We start from the raw sequence: 19910 nt of genomic DNA, 5'->3' as shown, positions 1-19910 counted from the left end.
CCAATAGTGCCTTTTGCTTCTAGGATAATGTATATAATTCTTGGCCTGCCTTTCAAAGCTCTACACATCTGTTTCTTACTTACCTTTCAATTCTTATTTCATATTTATCTCATTCCCACACTCTATTCAAGTCAAATTGGCTATCTGTAAACCACATTCTTTCTCCTCCAATTTATGGAATATACTCTTCCTCATTACTACTTTATAGAGTTTCTTGATTCCTTCAAAACACAATTCAGGAAGTTCTTCCTAAATGAGGATTTTTCCAGTTCCCCCCAATTATTAACACATTGTCTTGAAATTATATAGTATATTACTTTGTATGTACTTAGTATTACTTATGTAGCACCTGGAAGAACCTCCAAATTCACAGGATGGGTCCTCTAGGAAATTATTACCTTTCATTCAAGGTGCTTTGTGGCTTAGCATCCCCTGAAATCATAGTTTATTAGCCCCCGCCGATGTAATTTGTCTTTAACAGTCAGCCAGAAGACAACATTAGTAAAAAAGCAAAGGCATTTGATGAAATGGCATAGTAAGAAAACCAACAAAGAAATGTTTCTTTTCATACACATGGGGCAGATTCTTTCACAAATATATATAATATCAATAGGAAGAAAGCAAACACATAAGGAATGTGTATAGGGGAGCACATACAGGAGGAATATATGTGTCTAGGACAAATATATGGAAGGACAACTCATTTCTATGATGCCACAATGATACTGAGGTCTCTAGCTGCGTCATCCTTTTCCTCTTGATGAGCCTACTCCTTAGTCTCTTAGTTTTACTTCCCAACTGGATGTGTGGTCTCTGGTGGGCTCTGTTCTGCCATGGTCTCTTCTAGATACTGCTTTTCTTCCCCCTCTCCCCCTTTCCAAAGAACTAAAGTAACTTAAAAAGGATGAGATTAAGAGGTAGATTTAGCTTCTACTCTGTCACTGGTTAGTTGAGTGACCTTGGATGAGTCATTTAACCCCTTTGACTTCAGAATCTTTATCTACAAAATGAAGGAGTTGACCCTTAAGGTCAACTTTGACATTCTGTGACTATGACTTAACTCTATCTCACCTAAAAGACAATCTCTATGTGAAGAACAATCCCAGATGGTGAATAAATGTGGCCTCAGCCACCTCCTATGGCTCTTATGAAGCCTAGAGTTGTAGCCAATTCACCTTTCTAATATTTTCATTTAAGCTAATCGTGGTATTCATTTGCATTCCCTGGGCATACCTAAGGCAACAGTACTAAAGGAATGTATAAAGGCTATTACTGGTCCTCAGCAGCAGCACCCTGTAGTCATTGTCTCACATGCTAGTGCCAAGCTCTGGTCCCAAATGCAGGAGGAAAACCACCTGACCGAGCTAGATAAAGGAAGAATTTTAGTTTCAGCTGAAATAGAAGAATTAGTGTCCTGGATCTGTCAAATGAAGGGGCTGAACTAGATTAGTTGATCTCTGAGGTGCCTTCCAACCCTAAACCTCTAGTATTCTGGACAGGTCCAGCTGGATACAGCAAACCTCATGTCAGGGAATATGATATATTTGAAGGGGTGGAGGGTGGAGATAATTAGTGGGAGAAAAATCTCTTGAGTCACTAAATGGTGCTCCTTTTAAACAAAGCTGTAGGTGGAAGTGTGGAAAACTGTTCATTTTGCAGAGGGAAGGTAACATGAGTTAGTGGCTGAGGACTGGGGGAGGAGAGGGTTGTGCTCAAGAGGTTGCAGCTCTAGAAGGATTATTGGACTTATAATAAGAAGACCTGAGTTCAAAGCCAGGCTTGAACCCCTTGCCAGCTCTGCAGCCAATACAGTAGGTAGACACCTACTGCTTCCATGCTGAGGTTAAGTGTTCCTGGAACATAGCCAAGTACTATGTAAATTTTAGTTATTACTATCATCACCATCATCATCATCCCTACTTGGGCCAAACATCAAATCATCATTGCACAGGGGAGCTACTCTGACCAGTGCCTTAGCTCAGAAAACACAGAAAGTAATCTCAAGATGTTGAGGCGGTGTTAAACTATGAGTAAATTTGCACCACCTATCCCCTGATCCCTTTATAGAATATAAACACTTTTCTCTGATTAAGTTAGAAGGAAACAATTTGATTGGCTGGGTCCATGAGCTAGCTATACCTTTATATGGTCAGAATTTAATTACTTAATATTTCTTTGAGTTTCTATGACAATTGCAGCTTTTTGCAATAAAGTTTATGTTGCCATCCTATTTAAAGTACAATAATAATTCCTAAAACAAAAAGGAATTAGAGATTTCTTCAGCAGGATTTGAAAATAAAACACATTTATTAAGGACGTTGTATTATGTACAAAGCATTCTGTTTTTGTGCTGGGTATATAAAGACAAAAAGGAAATAGTCCTTACCCTCAGAGCTTACATTCTAATAATAATAGCTAGCAATTATATAAAACTTGAGGTTTGCAAAGCATTTTACAAATATTATCTCATTTTATCATCACAATCGCCCTGGGAAGTAGGTGTTATTATTTACCCCTAATTTACAGATAAGGAAACTGAGGCAGGTAGAGGTTAAATCACTTGCCCAGGGTGACAGAGCTAGTAAATGTCTGAGGTGGGATTCCATCTGAAGTCTTCCTCATTCCTGGTCCAGTGAATTCAGTACTGTAACAAATCCTTTAAAAATAATAATAACTAACATTTACACAATGCTTGCTATGTGCCAGGTACTGTGCTCTTGTCTTGTCTTGTCTTGTCTTGGATTGTATTGCTGAGAATAGCTAAATCATTCATAGTCTTTTATCGTAGAATATTGTTATTGCTATTACTTGTGTACAATGTTATCCTGGTTCTGTTCGGTTCACTTTGTATCAGTTCGTAAGTCTTTCCAGATTTTTCTGAAATCATTCTGCTTGTCATTTCTTATAAAACGATAATATTCCATTCCCACTATATACCACAATTTGTGGAACAGGTCCTTTAAAAATAATAGTTAATACCTACATAGTGCTTACTATGTGCCAGGTACTGTGCTAAACATTTTACAATGGTTTGTACATTTGATCCTCACAACAATACCTGGAAGGGAGGTGCTATTGTTATCTCATTTTACAGGTCAGGAAACTAAAAAAAGTGACTTGACCAGGGTCACAGAGTCTGAAGTGGGATTCCACCTCAGGTCTTCCTTACTCCAGATCCAACATTCTGTCCATTCCTAAAAGTTCTTTCACACCTTTGCTGATTACATCAGCATATGAAAAAGCTAAGAATAAGGCTGAGCAGCCTTTGGAGACTAAAATGGGAAAGTGTGTGAAATATTCAGCATAAACTGGGGTAAGCCTTGAACTAGGTCTAAAAAAATCCTATCATCATAGTGTTTCTTGGTTTGGGGAATAGGAATGAGTGCTATGATTAGCTTAAATGAGAATAACGTTAGGGAGATAAATTGACCGCAATCTTATGCTACATAAAAGTCATGGAATACAAACCAAAGCCCAAATATCCATAGGTTGGGATTCTTTTACATAATGACTCTTCTCTTTTAGTTCAGATAATATAGAGTTAAGTCACAACAACAGACTGTCAAAGCTTGATGGGACTTAGGGGAATCATGTAATCAGTCAGTTGATAAACATTTATTAAACACCCACTATGTGCCAAGTAGTAAGTTACATAATGCAACTCCCTCATTTTACTGGTGAAGATGCTAAAGACCAAAGAGATTTCATGACTTGCCCAAGAGATGTCAGCTAATTGGTGGCAGAGAATAAGCAACTATGTGGTAGAATGAATAGAGTTGAGAAGGCTCCTCTGCCTGAGTTCCAGTCTAGGCTGAGAGACACCTACTAGCTATGTGGCCCTGGGCAAATCATTTAACCTTGTTTGCCTCAGTTTCCTCATCTGTAAAAGGAAATGGCAAACCATTCCAGTATCTTTGCCAAGAATACTTCAAATGAGGTCACAAAGAGTTGGATGTGACTGAACAACCACTACCACTACCACAATCTTGACTCCTAGTCTGGCGTTCTTTAAGTCCCTTACATAATACCAGCTAACACCTTGAGGTTTTAATTTTGTTTGATTAGGCATGTGTTCTTCGTTTCCAAAGAAGACCATGCCATCAGAGAAATAATGACATGACTTTCACTTGACTTTTTTTTGAGTGAGGGAGGGTTGTGCCGGTCACCAGCCTCACTTCTCCTCCAGAGCCTCTGAATCCAGTGACCAGATATTCATCAGGATGATTGGAGATGACCCAGGATGAGGCAATTGGGGGTTAAGTGACTTGCCCAAGGTCACACAGCTAGTGAGTGTCAAGTGTCTGAGGTGAGATTTGAACTCAGGTCCTCCTGACTCCTGCACTGTTGCTCTATCCACTGCACCACCTAGATGCCCCAATTTTGTTTGTTATAAACTAAGCTATATGTTATGGTGATAAGAACGCTTAGGGTCATAAAATAGCACCAATACTGTCAACACAAATAACTTCGAAAAAGTTGGAAAATCTGAGCAACACAAATGATTATCCAAAGCACTCAGGATGAGACATGCTGCCCATCTCCACTTAGAATAGAGAGTGTAGATTTAGGCAGATTACGTTTTTGGAAAAGTGGTAGTATATAATACTTCATCTAACAAAGCTAAAAGCAGGCACTTTACCATTAAGGACATCCTACCTAGGACCTACCCCAATAGCCGAGTCAACATACTTTGCAAGAGACTTGCAAAAAAATGGAAAGGTAACGTTTTCTGATGAGTAGTAAAAGGAATTAATTTAGAGGGGAAAAAAATAAACTCTTAACCCTGAAGTAGAAAGAAGCTAGGTTGGCACAGTAGATAGAATGCTAAGCCTGGAATCAGGAAGACTCATCTTCCTGGGTTCAAATCTAGCCTCAGACACTAGCTGGATGACCCACTTAACCCTACTTGCCTCAGTTTCCTCGTCTGTAAAATGAGCTGGAGAAGGAAATGGCAAACCATTCCAGCATCTTTGCCAAGAAAATCTCAAATGGGGTAACGGAGAATCAGATATGATTGAAAAACATTTGAACAACAAAAGACTGCAGAAAGCATTGCAGAAATTGTAAAAAAAAGACAAGTATTTAAAGAGAACCTTTTCTTTAGAAATATAATTAGAATATGTATTCTATATATTGTGTATCTTCGTATATACGTAGTTGTTGTTGTTCAGTTCATTAAGTTGTATCCAATTCTTTGTGACCCCATTTGGGGTTTTCTTGGCAAAGATATTGGCGTGATTTGCCATTTCCTTCTCCAACTCATTTTACACATGAAGAAACTGAGGGAAACAGAGTTAAGTGACTTCCTCAGGGTCACACAGCTAGTGAGTGACTGAGGCCAGATTTGAACTCAGGAAGATTAGTCTTCCAGACTCCAGGCCTGGTGCACTCTCCACTGTGTCACCTAGCTGCCCAATTCTCTCTATATTGTATGTAACTGTAAAAGAAATGGTAGATAATCAGAAGAAGAGAAAACAAAGAATCTTGTTACATGTTCAGTTTTAGAGACGTAGTGATAGAATCACAAAACTCCAAAATATCTCAACATGCACACACAATGTGGGGAGTCAATATGAAAATCAATATTGATGTGGAACTATAGTTCAGGCCCTAGTTACCTGCCTGTATGTGGGAAAGTAAATGGGGCACTGGGCCTGGAGTCACTAAGACATGAGTCCAGATTCAGTTTCAGACACTTACCAACTATATGACTTTGAGTAAGTCACATAACTACTGCTTGCCTCAGTTTCCCCATGCGTAAAATGGGGATAATTATAGCACTTATCCCAGGGTTTTGTGAAGATTAAATGAGACAGAATTTGTAAGTGGTTTATAAACATTAAAGTTATTTATAACTATTCATTAATTGATTGATACAAGTTAGACTCCAGAGAGTCTTTAGAGCTCACTTATTTCAGCCCTTCACTTTGAAGCTGAAGAAACCCAGGAGGCCGAGAAAGAAGTGAATTTCTCAAGGTCATACAAATGGATGGTTCAGAATACAGAGCTGAGGCTTTTTCTGCTACAGCAAGCTGTCTCCTATGGGGCCCAGCTGCTTATTATGTCACAAACTGGCACGTTCTCTGACTGTCCTTACCTTATCCAGAGGCAAAATTATAAAGTAGCTCAAGATGGTGTCTTTTGTGTTGGTGAAACTGATTCTCTGTAAAGGATCTGGTTACCAGTCATTTATACCCCAGAATGAATTAGGCTGTCACTGTGGAACAAAATTGTCCAAGCTATTTCCATTTTCAAGCCTCACCTAGTAACTTGGAATAAAGACTTTGACTCATATGTGAGATGTCCCAAAAATATAAGTGCAATCCTAAACTTAAAACCAAGACTTAAGACATCCCATCTGTCTCTTTTTTGCACCCTACACCCCCCACCTTTTTATTTGTTTATCTGTTACATAGCCTGTTACTAACACTGTCAATAGAATGTAAGCACCTTGAAGGCGTACGTTATTACTTTTGAATTAGTAGCACCTACAGCAAAGTTATGTATACAGTAGCTGTTGGTAGAAAAAAAATTTCTCAGGTTACTTGGATTCATTTCCTTTTGATAGATCCATTTCCTTTGACACTGTTTAGGTCCCATTCTCATTAAGAGTAAGTCACCCTAGGTTCAGTAAAGACTGAGTTTGCTCTTGGTGAAGTTTTTCTCCAAAATATTTTTTTTCCATGTTGCAAATAGATTATACAAATCTTTACCAGGCCTGTTTTTTTATCTTTATAGACCAAATTGTCATTATTAAGAGAAGTCAGCCTCAGAAGCAATTGAGTTCTTGATTGATCCTCTGAACTCTCTGTCTTTTTTCTCAGTAATCCAATTAATGGTGTCAAACTTAAATAGATATAGGAACCACATGGGCTCCATCTTAATTTAGAAAACTACAGATTAACATAATCTATGTTTTATGGTTTAGCTGAGGGAGCACTTGGCCTGAAGTCAGGAAGACTTGAGTTCAAATCTTGCCTCAGATACTTACAAACTGTGTGAACCTGGGCAAATCACTTAACCTCTATTTGCCTTAATTCACTGGAGAAGAAAATAGCAAACCAGTCTAGTATCTTTGCCAAGAAGATCTCCTGGGCAGTATGATCTGTAAGGTCATGAAAAGTTGGATGTGACTGAGCAACTAAACAACAGAAGTGATTGATCTTATTTTTTATTTATTTCAGTTAAATTTTAATCTGATTCTTAGGTACTCCTGAGTGACATCTCAGTTCTAATGTATGCTGGCTCCCTAGGGTAATCAGCCACACTCTCATAATATCTGCCTACTACTCACCCTTTTTTTTTTTTTAATCTTAAATAATCTTCTTAGTCCACATGCTGAAAGGGATAAATAAGATTTTCATTCCTTCTTTTTTTTCACCAGAAAGTTGCCAAACCAACTCATGATGTATAGATGTGCAACACTAATTTCTGGAAAGCAAGAGGTGTGTGGGACTACATTCATCTCTGTTAAATGACTATTTTGGAAATTAAAGGCATTTTTCACTCTAGCTCTGACAAAACCTCATTTCTAAGTAGGCTTGTCCCTGGAGTTTGAATTGTGAAAAGAAAGCAGACTGTACCAGGACCTCCTTGGCCATTCTCCCAGGACTCCAGGAGACCTCATTTGACATGCGGTAAGTAATTACACTGCAGAATCCAAAGGGAGATTAGAAGAATAAAAATGATGGTGGTTGTGAAAGAGTTTGAATCAGAAGGAAGGGGCTATGAGATGATTAATATGGTCTGTATTTTGTATTCGAGATCCTCCATAGAGCTTCTACTCAAAGCTCAATCGACCCATTTCCCCCTAAATTTATTCATTTATTTGTTTTCAGTTTTCAGCATTCACTTCCATAAATTTAAAATGTTCTCCCCATCCCTTCCCCCTCCCTCCCCAAGAGAGCATGCAATCTTACATGGGTTCTACACATACATTCCTATTAAATACATTTACACACCAGTCATGTTGCATGAATCGGAGAAAACATGAGAAAAATAAAATAGAACACAAAAAGTCATAACAAAAAAGAAAATGGTCTGCTTCATTCTGCATTCTGACTCCACAGTTTTCTATCTGGATGTGGATGGCATATTGCATCATGCGTCCTTTGGAAATGGGTTGATCCATTTTTGTGGGATGTATTGTCCATGCTCAGAGAGCAGACTCAATCTAGGTACTTGGGCCATGTGGTTGACCACATCCTGATCTTGTAGGAAGAGAGCTATTCAGTAGGCTGGGTGAGTCCAATTTAAAGGAAACTATGGCATCCTCTACCTCTCTAGTTGTTCAAAACAGATAAGATACCTGGGATGGGCTGTTTAAGGGTCAGATGTCTGTCTGACCATAGGGAAATGGATGTGGAACTAGGACTGGTGCAAGCATGAAGTATAAACAGATTAGGCAGTTGCCTCTGTGGTACAGTCTGAGGCATATCCACTAGCTGGTGTGCCTAATATCAGTAGCTAGCCTTGATATAGTACTTCAAAGTTTTCAAAGCACTATACATATATTATCTTATTTGTTCCTCACAATGACCGTGGGAAATAGTTGCTATTATTAGTACGCCCATTTTAGAGATGGACAGTGTACTTTATCTAAGGTCACACAGCTAGCTAAAAATCTGAGGTCACATTTGTGCTCAGGTCTTCCTGAGTTCAGGCCCAGTGGCTCTATCCACTGTTTCAACTACTGCCTAAATTCTTTATTAGCTCTCTACATATGACTCAGTTAGGTGGTTCAGTACATAGAGCCTGGAGTCAGGAGGACCTGAGTTCAAATCTGGCCTCAGATACTTACTAACTGTGCAGCCCTGGGCAAACCACATGACTAATCACTTAAACAACAAAAATGATTCAATGATACTAATTGAGATTTAGGAGACTGAATTCAAAGGTTTCCAAATGGTCCTTCCAGGTTTCTCTCTAATTTTTGAAAGATATTTTTTGGTATGTCCATGAGCAGCCTGCTTGGTTAATTTGATAGAAGAATTGATTCAGGTTAATTCCTTTTCCACACCTGGGCCCACCAATAATCAAACTTCTTCATTATTGTCACTTTTAGGACTGCCTGCTGATAATGTCATTATTGTTTTCTACTTGTAACAACATATTTTTTTAGACTCTCTGGGGATGTTTTCCCCATAGTAACTCACCCTTCTCAAAAGCCTCTAACTGCTACCCACTCTCTTGATGAGTCACAGTGTAATGCGATTCATTGCTAGCGGAGCTTTGGAGCATAAAACAGTTATTAGTGAGCCTTGGAGAGGAAGACTCAATACAGTTTGGGATTAAAAATAAAGAATCATTTTACACAGCAGTTTTTCCCAGTACCTCTCAAGTCCGTATATGTTATAAGGAAAATGATCTTGTACTGTACGTGGCTTTCACCAAAGAATAGACCTGTCTTGGCTTTGGAGTTTGTTTTGGGGGCATTTCCCCCTATTTTGAGGTCCAGAATAGGATTGTATGCATGTGTGTATGTGTAATATATGTACACACATAAGCTGTATATACATATATACATCTGTATCGAGAGAGAGAGAGAGAGAGAGAGAGAGAGAGAGAGAGAGAGAGAGAGAGAGAGAGAGAGAGAGAAGGAAAAGGGGGCAGAGGGGGGCAGAAAGAGATATAGAGAAAGAAGAGAGAGCAGAAAGAAATGGAGAAAGGACAGAGACAGGAGAAGAGGAGAGACACAGAGAGAGAGACAGAGAGACAGAGAGAAAGAGAGAGAGGATGATCTGCCACATTCCCGGGATTGTGCTTGTCCTTCCTTCTCCAGGAGGACCATGACATCAAGGTGATGACATGACTTGCAGTTGACTTTGATTTGAGTGAGGGAGGGCTGTGTAAGGTCACCAACCTCACTTTCTTCTCCTGAGCCATCTGGGTCCAGTGGCCTGATATTCATCAGGATGACTGGAGATGGTCCAGGACCCTTGCCCTTTCAGGCTAAGTCTTATCACATTCTCACCCTGAGTGAGAAATACCCATTCAATGAATAGGTTTCTTTAAGTTACTCAAGGGATGACCCTTTCAATAAAAAAGAAAGAAAAGAAAAATCAAAATGGGAGGGAAAGACTCTCAGAGTTCCTGGGTAAAAGAGAAACAATTACTATTTAGTTATTACATTCACTCTGTGCTAGGTGGGTGGGGACTTTTTGTTCAGTCTATGAGCCCCAGAGTACGTTCTCTGGAAGGAATCCTGTGGAAACATAAGGCTCAGCAGCCAGCCCTGGGTCTCCCTAGGGAACCATATGCAATCTCAGGAGGAATGAACCAAAAGGTAGAAACAGTAAAACCAACCGATTTCCAAGGCCAAGTAGAGGAGTTCCTGGATTCGTCATCATCATTATCATCATCATCGCAATATTTATATGATGTTGTAAGGTTTGAAAATATTAGCTCATTTCATTCTCTAACAACAGTGGGAAGTAGGTACTATTATTATCCCCATCTTACAGGTGAGGAAATGTAGGCACAGAGACATCAAGTACTTTGCCTAGGACCACACAGCTAATAAGTATTTGAAGTTAGATTTGTCCTCCTGACTCCAGACTCAGCACTCTAGTCACTCAGCTCCCTTAATTTGGAGTTAGAGCCAGTGAATGGCAAGGGATAGAACCACAATGTGAAGGAACAAATTTGGATCTTATAATTCATTGTTACTGTGAGTTATGTAGACTGTGAAGGTCTAGGACTTAAGATGTCAACTACTTAATGACTCTAAAGAATTTTTCCCTTGTAAGGAAGCCTCAACCTCAGTAGTACTTTAATGCTAAAGGATTGTATATGTCCTCGGAATAATTAGGAGTATTGTAAAGATGGGTTTCTTGGTTCTAGCAAGCCTAACTACTTTTCTTCTGGTAAGATCTCATTCTTGGGGTAGTACTATAACTATGGAGCCACGTACAGATTTCTTTGGGTAGAGAGCTATGTGAAGACCTTCAAGAGAGAAAAGGAGAGTTGTCTGGACTATTCATGTGCTCAGATGCAAGTCATCTCTGTTTTGGATTTTTTGTTGAGTAAGTTAAAGTCTATTCCCTAGTTAATGTATTATTAACCTGAGTGCTTGCATCCCAACTGATGCTCTATCTTGTTTATTGTGAAGGCCTAAAAAACTTAAAGACTTAGGAGAGACTGATAGACATCTTCAAATATTTGAACGAGTGTCATAGGCACAAGGAATTATACTATTTCTTTGTTTAGCCCCAGAAGATATAATCCAAGAATCTAGAACAACCGATCCAAGTTTCAGAGAGGTAGTTTTCAGCTTGATGACAATTAGAACTATCCCAAAGGGAAATGCACTACCTCTAAAGGTTTCCTTCTGTAGAATTCCTTATGAGAAGGCTGGACAATTGTTGGAGATGCTGTAGTTTTAAAGGGAATTTCTGTCTAGTTCTGGGTCAAACAAAATGAATTTTGAGATTCCTTTCAGTCATTCTAATGATATGATTCTGAGTTCAAAATTATTTGGGTAAACAAGGAGGCAAAATTAAATGCTATAGATAGTGGGACTCAACTACTCAGTTCCAGTGATGGCCAGGAAAATAAGACAACACATAGAATCAATAAAAACAGTTTCAGTTGTGAAGTGTTCACAAGTTTGGAAGTTCAGCCAGAGAAGAGTAGGACTCTTAGGTAGTATAGTACTGGGTGGGGGAATAATTTATAGCAAATTTCAATCTCCCAGAATTCCATGGGTTGAAAGTATATGATAGTACCCAAAAAGGGAATACTAGGAGAGAAAGAATTGCTGGGTGGAGGAATGAACCATGTAGGATGTAGAACCATGAGGACAGAAAAGAGAAAGAGATTCTGAATTTGGTGGGAAAAATGTCTCACTAAGGGTAAGAACATGGAGGGAGAGTATAACAGGTGGGGGCAATAGCAGCAGTGAATGGTGGAACAGACCCCAGTGAATAGGCAGCTCTTCTTGGAGACAGGAATACAGAATCTTTTCTTGTCATGGGACCAACGATCACAGTATACTCAGGCTGTTGGAACTTCTGTATTAATGCTGTGAGTTTGTGCCTTGCTATACTGGTCTTGTTACATTTATGTATTTATCTGTTTTTAATGAATGTTTTTATGGGAAAAGGTTTATTAGTTGCTTTGGATGCAAAGAGGTGAACTGGCTTAATTGTGAAATTTTTAACATTATACATTTCTCTTCTTGAGAGCCCTGACACACACACTTGTGTGTGAGTGAGGAAAAACATGATTGAGGCTCTTTGTAGCTAGTGTTCTGAGCAAGGGAGTCACTTGTCAGGGGAGTGGTACCTCAAGGCAGAAATTTCATCGAGCTGGGGAGATGACTGGCAAAGAGGAGAATAAGAAATCTGGAGAATGAGTCAAGTCTTGGGTGAAGTCAGGAAACTTACATCAGAGATTCATCCAAGGTCACAGAAGTAATGAGTGACAAATGTGAAATCTGAACCCATATCCTATAAATTCAATGCTACTTTTCTACTGTTTCACACTGTCTCTTGTGTCAGAGGGTCCCCAAAGGACAGAGAGATCTTTACAAGACATTAGTCATAGGAGAGTACTAATCCCTGAAAATCAGCCCTAGTGCAAAGATGCAGAACTGTGAGTCCAAGGGAGAAATTCATCATTATCAGAAAGGGTTTAACACAAGGCAGACAGATTACCTTCCATTACTGTTATGACCTCAACCCCCTTTTGATACTTAAAAGTTTCTTTTTCTTTAATTTTTAAAATATGAACTTAAGTATGAAAAGACAAAAAAGAACATTTCCATGTAAAAATACAACATGGAAAGAAGATTCAACATAAAACCATGAGTTTCCATTTCAGACTGTTTACTTTGTTCTTTTTTAACTTTTAAATAAATATTACATATTGTTTTCGAAGCTACCCTGCTTTTCTGTGCTTCCTTTTAAGTATTTTTTCTCCTCTATTCTGCACTTTTTATTATTTTTTCTTCTTCCCTCCCCACCCTGCTCTACAGAAGGCTGCAATTAAACACAGATAGATATATAGATAGATGAATATACATACATACACACACACAATGCAGATAGGTAGATGGATAGAGATCTGTGTTTAATTGAGCCTTTTCTAGGTTGGGGTGGGGAGGGAGGAAAATTTTATATGTAAATATATACAATAAATAAATAATATATGTGTAAATATGCTTTGAGTTTCTTGACACCTGCCTGGGGCTTTACAAATCTTGGAATATTGATGTTAGAAAACGGCATTTCTCAAACTGGAAACTGACTTCCACAAACTATCCAAGGTGATTCTCTTCCAAAGATCCTGCAGGACCTTGCAAGCCCTCACAGCGCAGCCAAAGGAATGCTTGATTTAAGTGTTTGAATCTCTGCTACCTGTGTGACCTTAAGCAAGGTCTCTCTCTATGAGCCTCAGTTTTCTCATCTGTAAAATGAGATTAGGTTACAGAAGTATTTCTCAATGTAGGAGGTCCATAAGGTCAAAACTACTTTCATAATAATGGTAGGATGTTTTAATTTCTATAATGGCAAATATAGATAGATATAGCTCCCAGCTAGGTGATATAATGTCTAGGATGTCAAGCTTGGAGTCAGGGAGATTCATCTTTCCAGGTTCAAATCTGGCCTCAGACTTACTAGCTGTGCAATCCTGCACAAGTCACTTAACCCTATTTGCCTCAGTTTCCTCGTGAGTAAAATGAGCAGGAGAAGGAAATAGCAAACCACTTTGGTATCTCTGCCAAGAAAACCCCAAATGGTGTCATGAAGAGTCAGACAAGACTTAAAAATGATTTAACAGTAACTTACATAAACAAAAATTCTTTGTGGTAGGGATCATTGTTGATCTTTTAGAGTATAAAAAAGTTCTGAGATCAAAAAGTTTGAAAACTGCTGGATTAGATGATCTCCAAAGTTCCTTCTAACTTTAAATCCTGTTTCTATGTCTTTTTCAGTGGCAGCTAGATGATACAAGGAATATGGCAGTGGGGCCAGAGTCAGGAAGACCTGAGTTGAAATCTGGTCTTAAACACTTATTAGTTGTGTGACCCTGGGCAGGTCACCTAACCCCTATCTGGCTTAGTAAATTATCTATAAAATGGTAACACATTGGAGAAGAAAATAGATACTCCAGTATCTTTGCCAAGAAAACCCCATGGACAAAGTCTATGGAGTCACATAGATTTGGACATGACTGAATGATAAAACAACAACAAAAACGTCTTTTTCCTTCTCTCCAGTACTTTTCTTCTACAGCATCATGCTCAGTTAGTTATTGCCAGTACCAGAGTTATTGCTACAGCATATATGACACAGCTGGGAAGTATAGTGAGTAGTGCACTGGACATAACGCCAAGAATACTTCAGTACAAATACTGCCTCAGACACTTACTAGATGAGTGGTCCTGAACTGGTTCTATGACTCAATTTCCTCATCTGAAAAAATAAAAGGGTACTTGATTTTGATGGCTACTAACATCCCTTCCAGCCCTAAATCTATGACCTTGAAGTACAAATTTTATATGAGTAAATAAGTTAAAGGTATACAGTCTTATTACTTCAAATAGATTAACCGGCTTCATCATATTCGCTTTGTTCTTAACACTTCCAAACTGGATCTCCCCCAGACCAGCTGGCTCATTCTTGTGGAATAACCCTTCAGGTCATTCAGCCTTTCTGTTCTCAGATCCAAGTCCACCTCTCAATTTCAGGTGTAAATTGAAATCCCCAGAATCCTAATTTAGTGTTTCAGTTCTCCCCTGAATTCTGCCTAGTGTCTATATATTAAATCTGCCTGCTTGAACAAATTACTGTAAGCATCTGCTCTTTGCTTGCAATAATTTTCCAGCTGACTCACTCCTGGTCAGTTAAGGTACTCTTGGTTGTCCTTGTAGTACTCATCTATATCAAATCATCCTACAGCTGATTCAGTTCCTCTAGAAGATTTCTTTTTCTCTTCATCCTTATCCCCTCACTCTCCAATTATAGCTCACACATCTGTATCACCCTGGTTCCCTCATCTCTGCTTTTCAAATAATTCTTGTTTTGTGAATTTTTTTTTAAATTGAATATATACAACATTCACTACCCCATCTTGACTGAAATACATCCAGATTTGCTTATATTTCCGGGAGGGTGGTTGTGCCATGTAATTGTTGCCATCACTGTCTCTGTTCTATGCCTCACTACCAATGGGCTCCCTGGCTTGGTTGATCTGGTCATCACAGCCATCTGAACTCTTCATCCTGATCATTATAAACTGAGTTGAGCAGGCAGTGATCCTAATCACTTGTTAGTATGGAAGAAGAAAACTGATTGGCTATGTTGGTCCAGACATGTTGCATGTGTAGACATAGAATTAACAAGATTGGATCTACACATAAGAGATTTCTACTCTAACTAAACTGCACCACTCTCAGTCCTTGAACATTTGCTGTGCTCTTACTATTGCCTGTGTCTGGAATATCCTACTTTTCTTCTCCCTCTTCCTTCCTCAACTATGGAATTTCAATCCATTCTTTAAAGGTTAACTCCAATGTCACTGTATCCATAAAACCTTTCTTGACTTCATAGGGCATTGTGTTTTATAACTCTGATGCATTTTTCATAAAAAAATGTCCACCATAGTCATCTGTGTTACTGTCTTTCTCTATACTAGAGCATTATCTCCTTGAGGGCAGGGATATGTTATCCATGTCTTATATCTAAACCTTGGTTAGTACAATTTCACCCCACAGATATGGTAGGCAATTAATAGTTTGCTATTTTTTTGAGGTTCCCTGAGAATACAAAGTATTTGTCATATGGCTTCACTTACATTTGCTGATAAGAACTATTTGTAGAGTGACTAATATGCTAAATTCTTTGGTATAAATTTCCACATTGATGAGAACCACATTGATATAAAACAGTAATTAAACCTTCCAGAAAAAAAGTATATGAAAGTCACCTATTTACCTGACTATGACATGTAGTTGGCTAGGCGTTTCACTGAGTTAGTTTGTCAATACTTACAGCCTATATTGACGCTACAGATGCACAGTAATCTGGGTCCAGATGTGAATGGGGGGGGGGAACATCAGGCATCTGGAAACCTGACTAATGCTTTTAATTGTCTGAAGCCTCCTACGGCTACCAAAGCCCAATTCATTGATCAGTGAAACAATCAATCAATATTAGGTAAGCATCTACTAAGTGTTTGGAACTGTGCTAAGTGATGGAGACAAAAAGAGATAAAAGACAGTCCTTGTCCTTAGGGAGCTTATTGTCTAACGAAGGATACAACAAGGAAACAAATATATACAAACAAGCTATATAAGGGAAAATAGGAAATAATTAACAGACACCAATATTCTCTTCAAGAAAACTGAATGGCTGAAAATCGTGGAACAGCATGATTTCAAAAAAATTGAAATGGTAAAAGGCAATTAGGTGGTGGGTATAAGCAGACTACAGGGTGCTACCTATGATTACATTCATTCATTCATCAACCATTCATTAAGTGCCTATGATGCTAAGTGTTAGGGATACCAAGACAGAAAAATGAAAAGATCCCTGTCCTCAAAGGCAGATGTTCTACTGTTCATTAAAAGTAGGGGGTGGGGATTATATTTGCACGTATACACACACACATGCACACACCCACATACATACATATATACACAAAATAGATACAAAATGATTTCCAGGGTAATGGAATAAGGGCCCTCACAAGTGGTGAGATTAGTATAGGTTTTCTGTAGGAAATCAGTCAATGAGCATTTATTGTGGGCTTACCATGTGCTAAGAGTTTGGAATTCAAGGAAAGGGAAGAACAGTTCCTATCCAGAAGGAGTTCACATTCTAATGAGGGAGATAAATCTGTAGACAACTAGGTACATACATATGTAATATATGTTTAATAGGTGGAAGGTAATCTCCTAGGAGAGGTCAAGAGCAGCAGGAGGAACTGGGAAAGATTTCTTGCAGAAGTTAGTATTTGAGCTGAACTCTAAAGGAATCTAGGGAAACTAAGAGGCAGAAATGAGATGGAAAAACATTCAAGACATGAACAAGAGTCAATAACAGAAAGATATGGAGATGGCAATGGGATGCCATGTATAAGGAACAGCAAATAGGCCAGTGTTGCTGGTTGGTAGGGGGACTCCTCTTTAAAGGAGACTACAGTATAAGAAGCCCAGAAAGGTAGGAAGAGGCAAGTTTATGAAGAACTTTAAATGCAAAATAATAGACTTGATACTTAACCCTACAGGCAATAGGAGTCACAGGGGTTTTTTGAGTAGGAGATGGCATGATCAGACTTATGATAAAAAAAAAATCACCTTGGCAACTGAATGGAAGCTAAATTGGAGTGGGGAAAAATGAGGCATCAAGAACACCCAGAAGGCTATTGCAATAGTGCAGCCAGGAGGTGAGAAGGACCTGAAGTAGACCTGTGGCTGTATGAACAGAGAAGACAGGACAGGAGAAATATGAGAGATATTTTTGGAGGCAGAGATGGTATGATCTTCAAATGGACTGACTATGTGGGGTGAATGACTATGTAGGACAACACTGAAGTTGAGAGCCTGGGTAGAAGGGAAGATTGTGGAGGATATAGAGAAATCTGGAAAAAGGGGTTATTTTTTGAGGGAGAAGATAATGAGCTCTGCTTTGGACATGTTGTATATGAGATGCATTTCAGCTGAGTTTTGCAGAGGAATCTAGGGAGTCTATGAAGCGGAGGTAAAGGAGAAGATTCCAGGTGTGGGGAATAGCATGTACAATTGCAAGGAGATCCAAGATGAGAGATGGAATATTTTGTACAAGATATGGTGAGTAGGTAGAGTGCATGAAAGAGAGTAATGTGCAATACATCTGGAAAGGTAGACTGAAGTCAGGTTATGAAAGGTTTTAAAAGCAAGTGGAGTTTCTATTATCAAGCCAACTTAAGGACCCTGACCTTAAGGATCAGATATTATCTTAAAGGGTAATTTTCCAACAGGGTAAATTTCTCTCTTTGGTTTATGGTCTCCAACTTAGTTAATCCAGGATTATCTCTAAAATAAAGCTAGTGTATAGGGGAACCTGTGGCTTTGAGGGCACATGTGGGCCTTTAGGTCCTCAAGTGTGGTTCTTAGACTGAATCCAAACTTCACAGAACAAATCCCCTTAATAAAAGGATTTGTTCTGTAAAACATGGACTCATTCAAAAGGCTGCATCCAAGGACCTAGAAGGCCACAAGTCGCCTTGAGATCTTAAGTTTCCCACCCCTAGTCTAGGTTTTCCTAAGTATGGTAACAAGGTCTTTCTTACTCCAACACAGACATTCAGTGTTGTAAAAGCAAGCACAGGTTCTTAGATCTGTATTTCTAAAAGGAAAGCAACTTTTGAGGAGTCAACAATCACTTTAATCAAGCACGTATATAACATTCACTTAGTTCAGGGGAAAAAATCAGCACCCTCAATGTCAGAGAAAATACAGAGAAACAAAGATTAACCAGCAGACAGGGCTTCCAACTGTCTGACCATACATCACAGATCAACAGACAAGTAACTGTCTGACCATACAAACATAGTTAGCAGAAAGAAGCACCAACATCCGGATTTTCAAAGCCAGGGGGCTCCTTAGAGACTTTCCAGAGTCTCATCTGGCCAAACACTTCCAAGGAGTAAACCCCCAAATAAAACCTCACCTCAGAGTATTTATACACTTTTCAGAGCCAGAGGGCATCACAATCCTTGAGAACCAATGCCTCATTAACCAAAGGAGTGGGCCTTCCTACAAATCTCCCCTAAAATCAAACTCCCCTTAATGGGCAGGCCTGTTTATGGGTGGGGAAGATCTTTAATCTCATTAGCATTACAAGTATACGAGTACCAGGTATGGAACAACCCATATTTCATCCCACAGAAAGTAGGGTGTGAAGGATTCATAGGAACTCATGAACAAATACAGAAACATAAAACACTCAAATTAGCTGTTATTAGCTCTTCTTGGAAGAGAACTAGATTTGGGGGTGCCCTGCGGATAATCACCTGTCATGATGGCAAATCCATTCTAGGAGTTCCTCCAAGACTTCCAGTGGTACCCTTTGGTGTAGACTCCACCTCAGAGGGTTGAGTGGGAAGTATATCTACTAAAGTACCTCATTCTATACCATTGCCTACCATGTGGGTCAGGCTAGTTTTTCCTTAAATGGCAATGAAACCAATGAAATCAATGCTTGATTAATATAGAGCACTAAAGACTCAGCTACTGACTAAGCTTCTTGCTTGCCTGAATATTAAAAAAAAATCACAAGAAGCTCTGGCTATTTTTTGTTTTGACAAGTAGAACACCATGGACAGCATAGAAGTACGGGAGTGCTGCTCAACTGAATCAAGGTTGTATTCTCACTGGGTATCTTTGCTCTGAATATCTTTCCCTAGCTGTGGCTAAGTGAACCTCCTTTTATTAACTGTTACTTCTACAAGTATCTCCATAGAAGGGGATGTCCAAACTGACTAACATGGAGATACCTTGCTCCCTGGAGTGTTGCATTGACCATATGAGTGGGAGCAAGCTCTTTTTCAAGTTCCTTTATGCCTCATTTCATTCCGGTTTTGAATCTGAGGAACTATTCTTGGCCTACTCAGATCTGGCTTACTATAAAAGTAAACATAATTCAGAACTTACTGAACAAGCAAACCCCTTCTATCTGAATAACTCACTAGCTTTGCTCACCAGGTAGCTGAAAAACAACAATGTGGACTATCTCTTTCTTCCTCTAAGGAGCATGCTGCATCAGGGAATCTTTTCTTTCTAGAAATTCTGATTCCCTAAATCTTAAAATTAGGACTTAACAAACTTGGGGTGTTCCATGAGCCTAAATAAACCTAAAGCTTATTCTGTCTAGAAAAATCTCCTTTCTCTGCCTAGAAGCTAAGTTCTGGCATCCTGCTAATTA

This window comes from Notamacropus eugenii, chromosome 1, assembly GCF_028372415.1.
Source record: "Notamacropus eugenii isolate mMacEug1 chromosome 1, mMacEug1.pri_v2, whole genome shotgun sequence".
In the NCBI taxonomy this organism is placed as follows: domain Eukaryota; kingdom Metazoa; phylum Chordata; class Mammalia; order Diprotodontia; family Macropodidae; genus Notamacropus; species Notamacropus eugenii.
The sequence above is the reverse complement of the archived record's forward strand: the minus strand, read 5'-3'. Positions refer to the sequence as shown.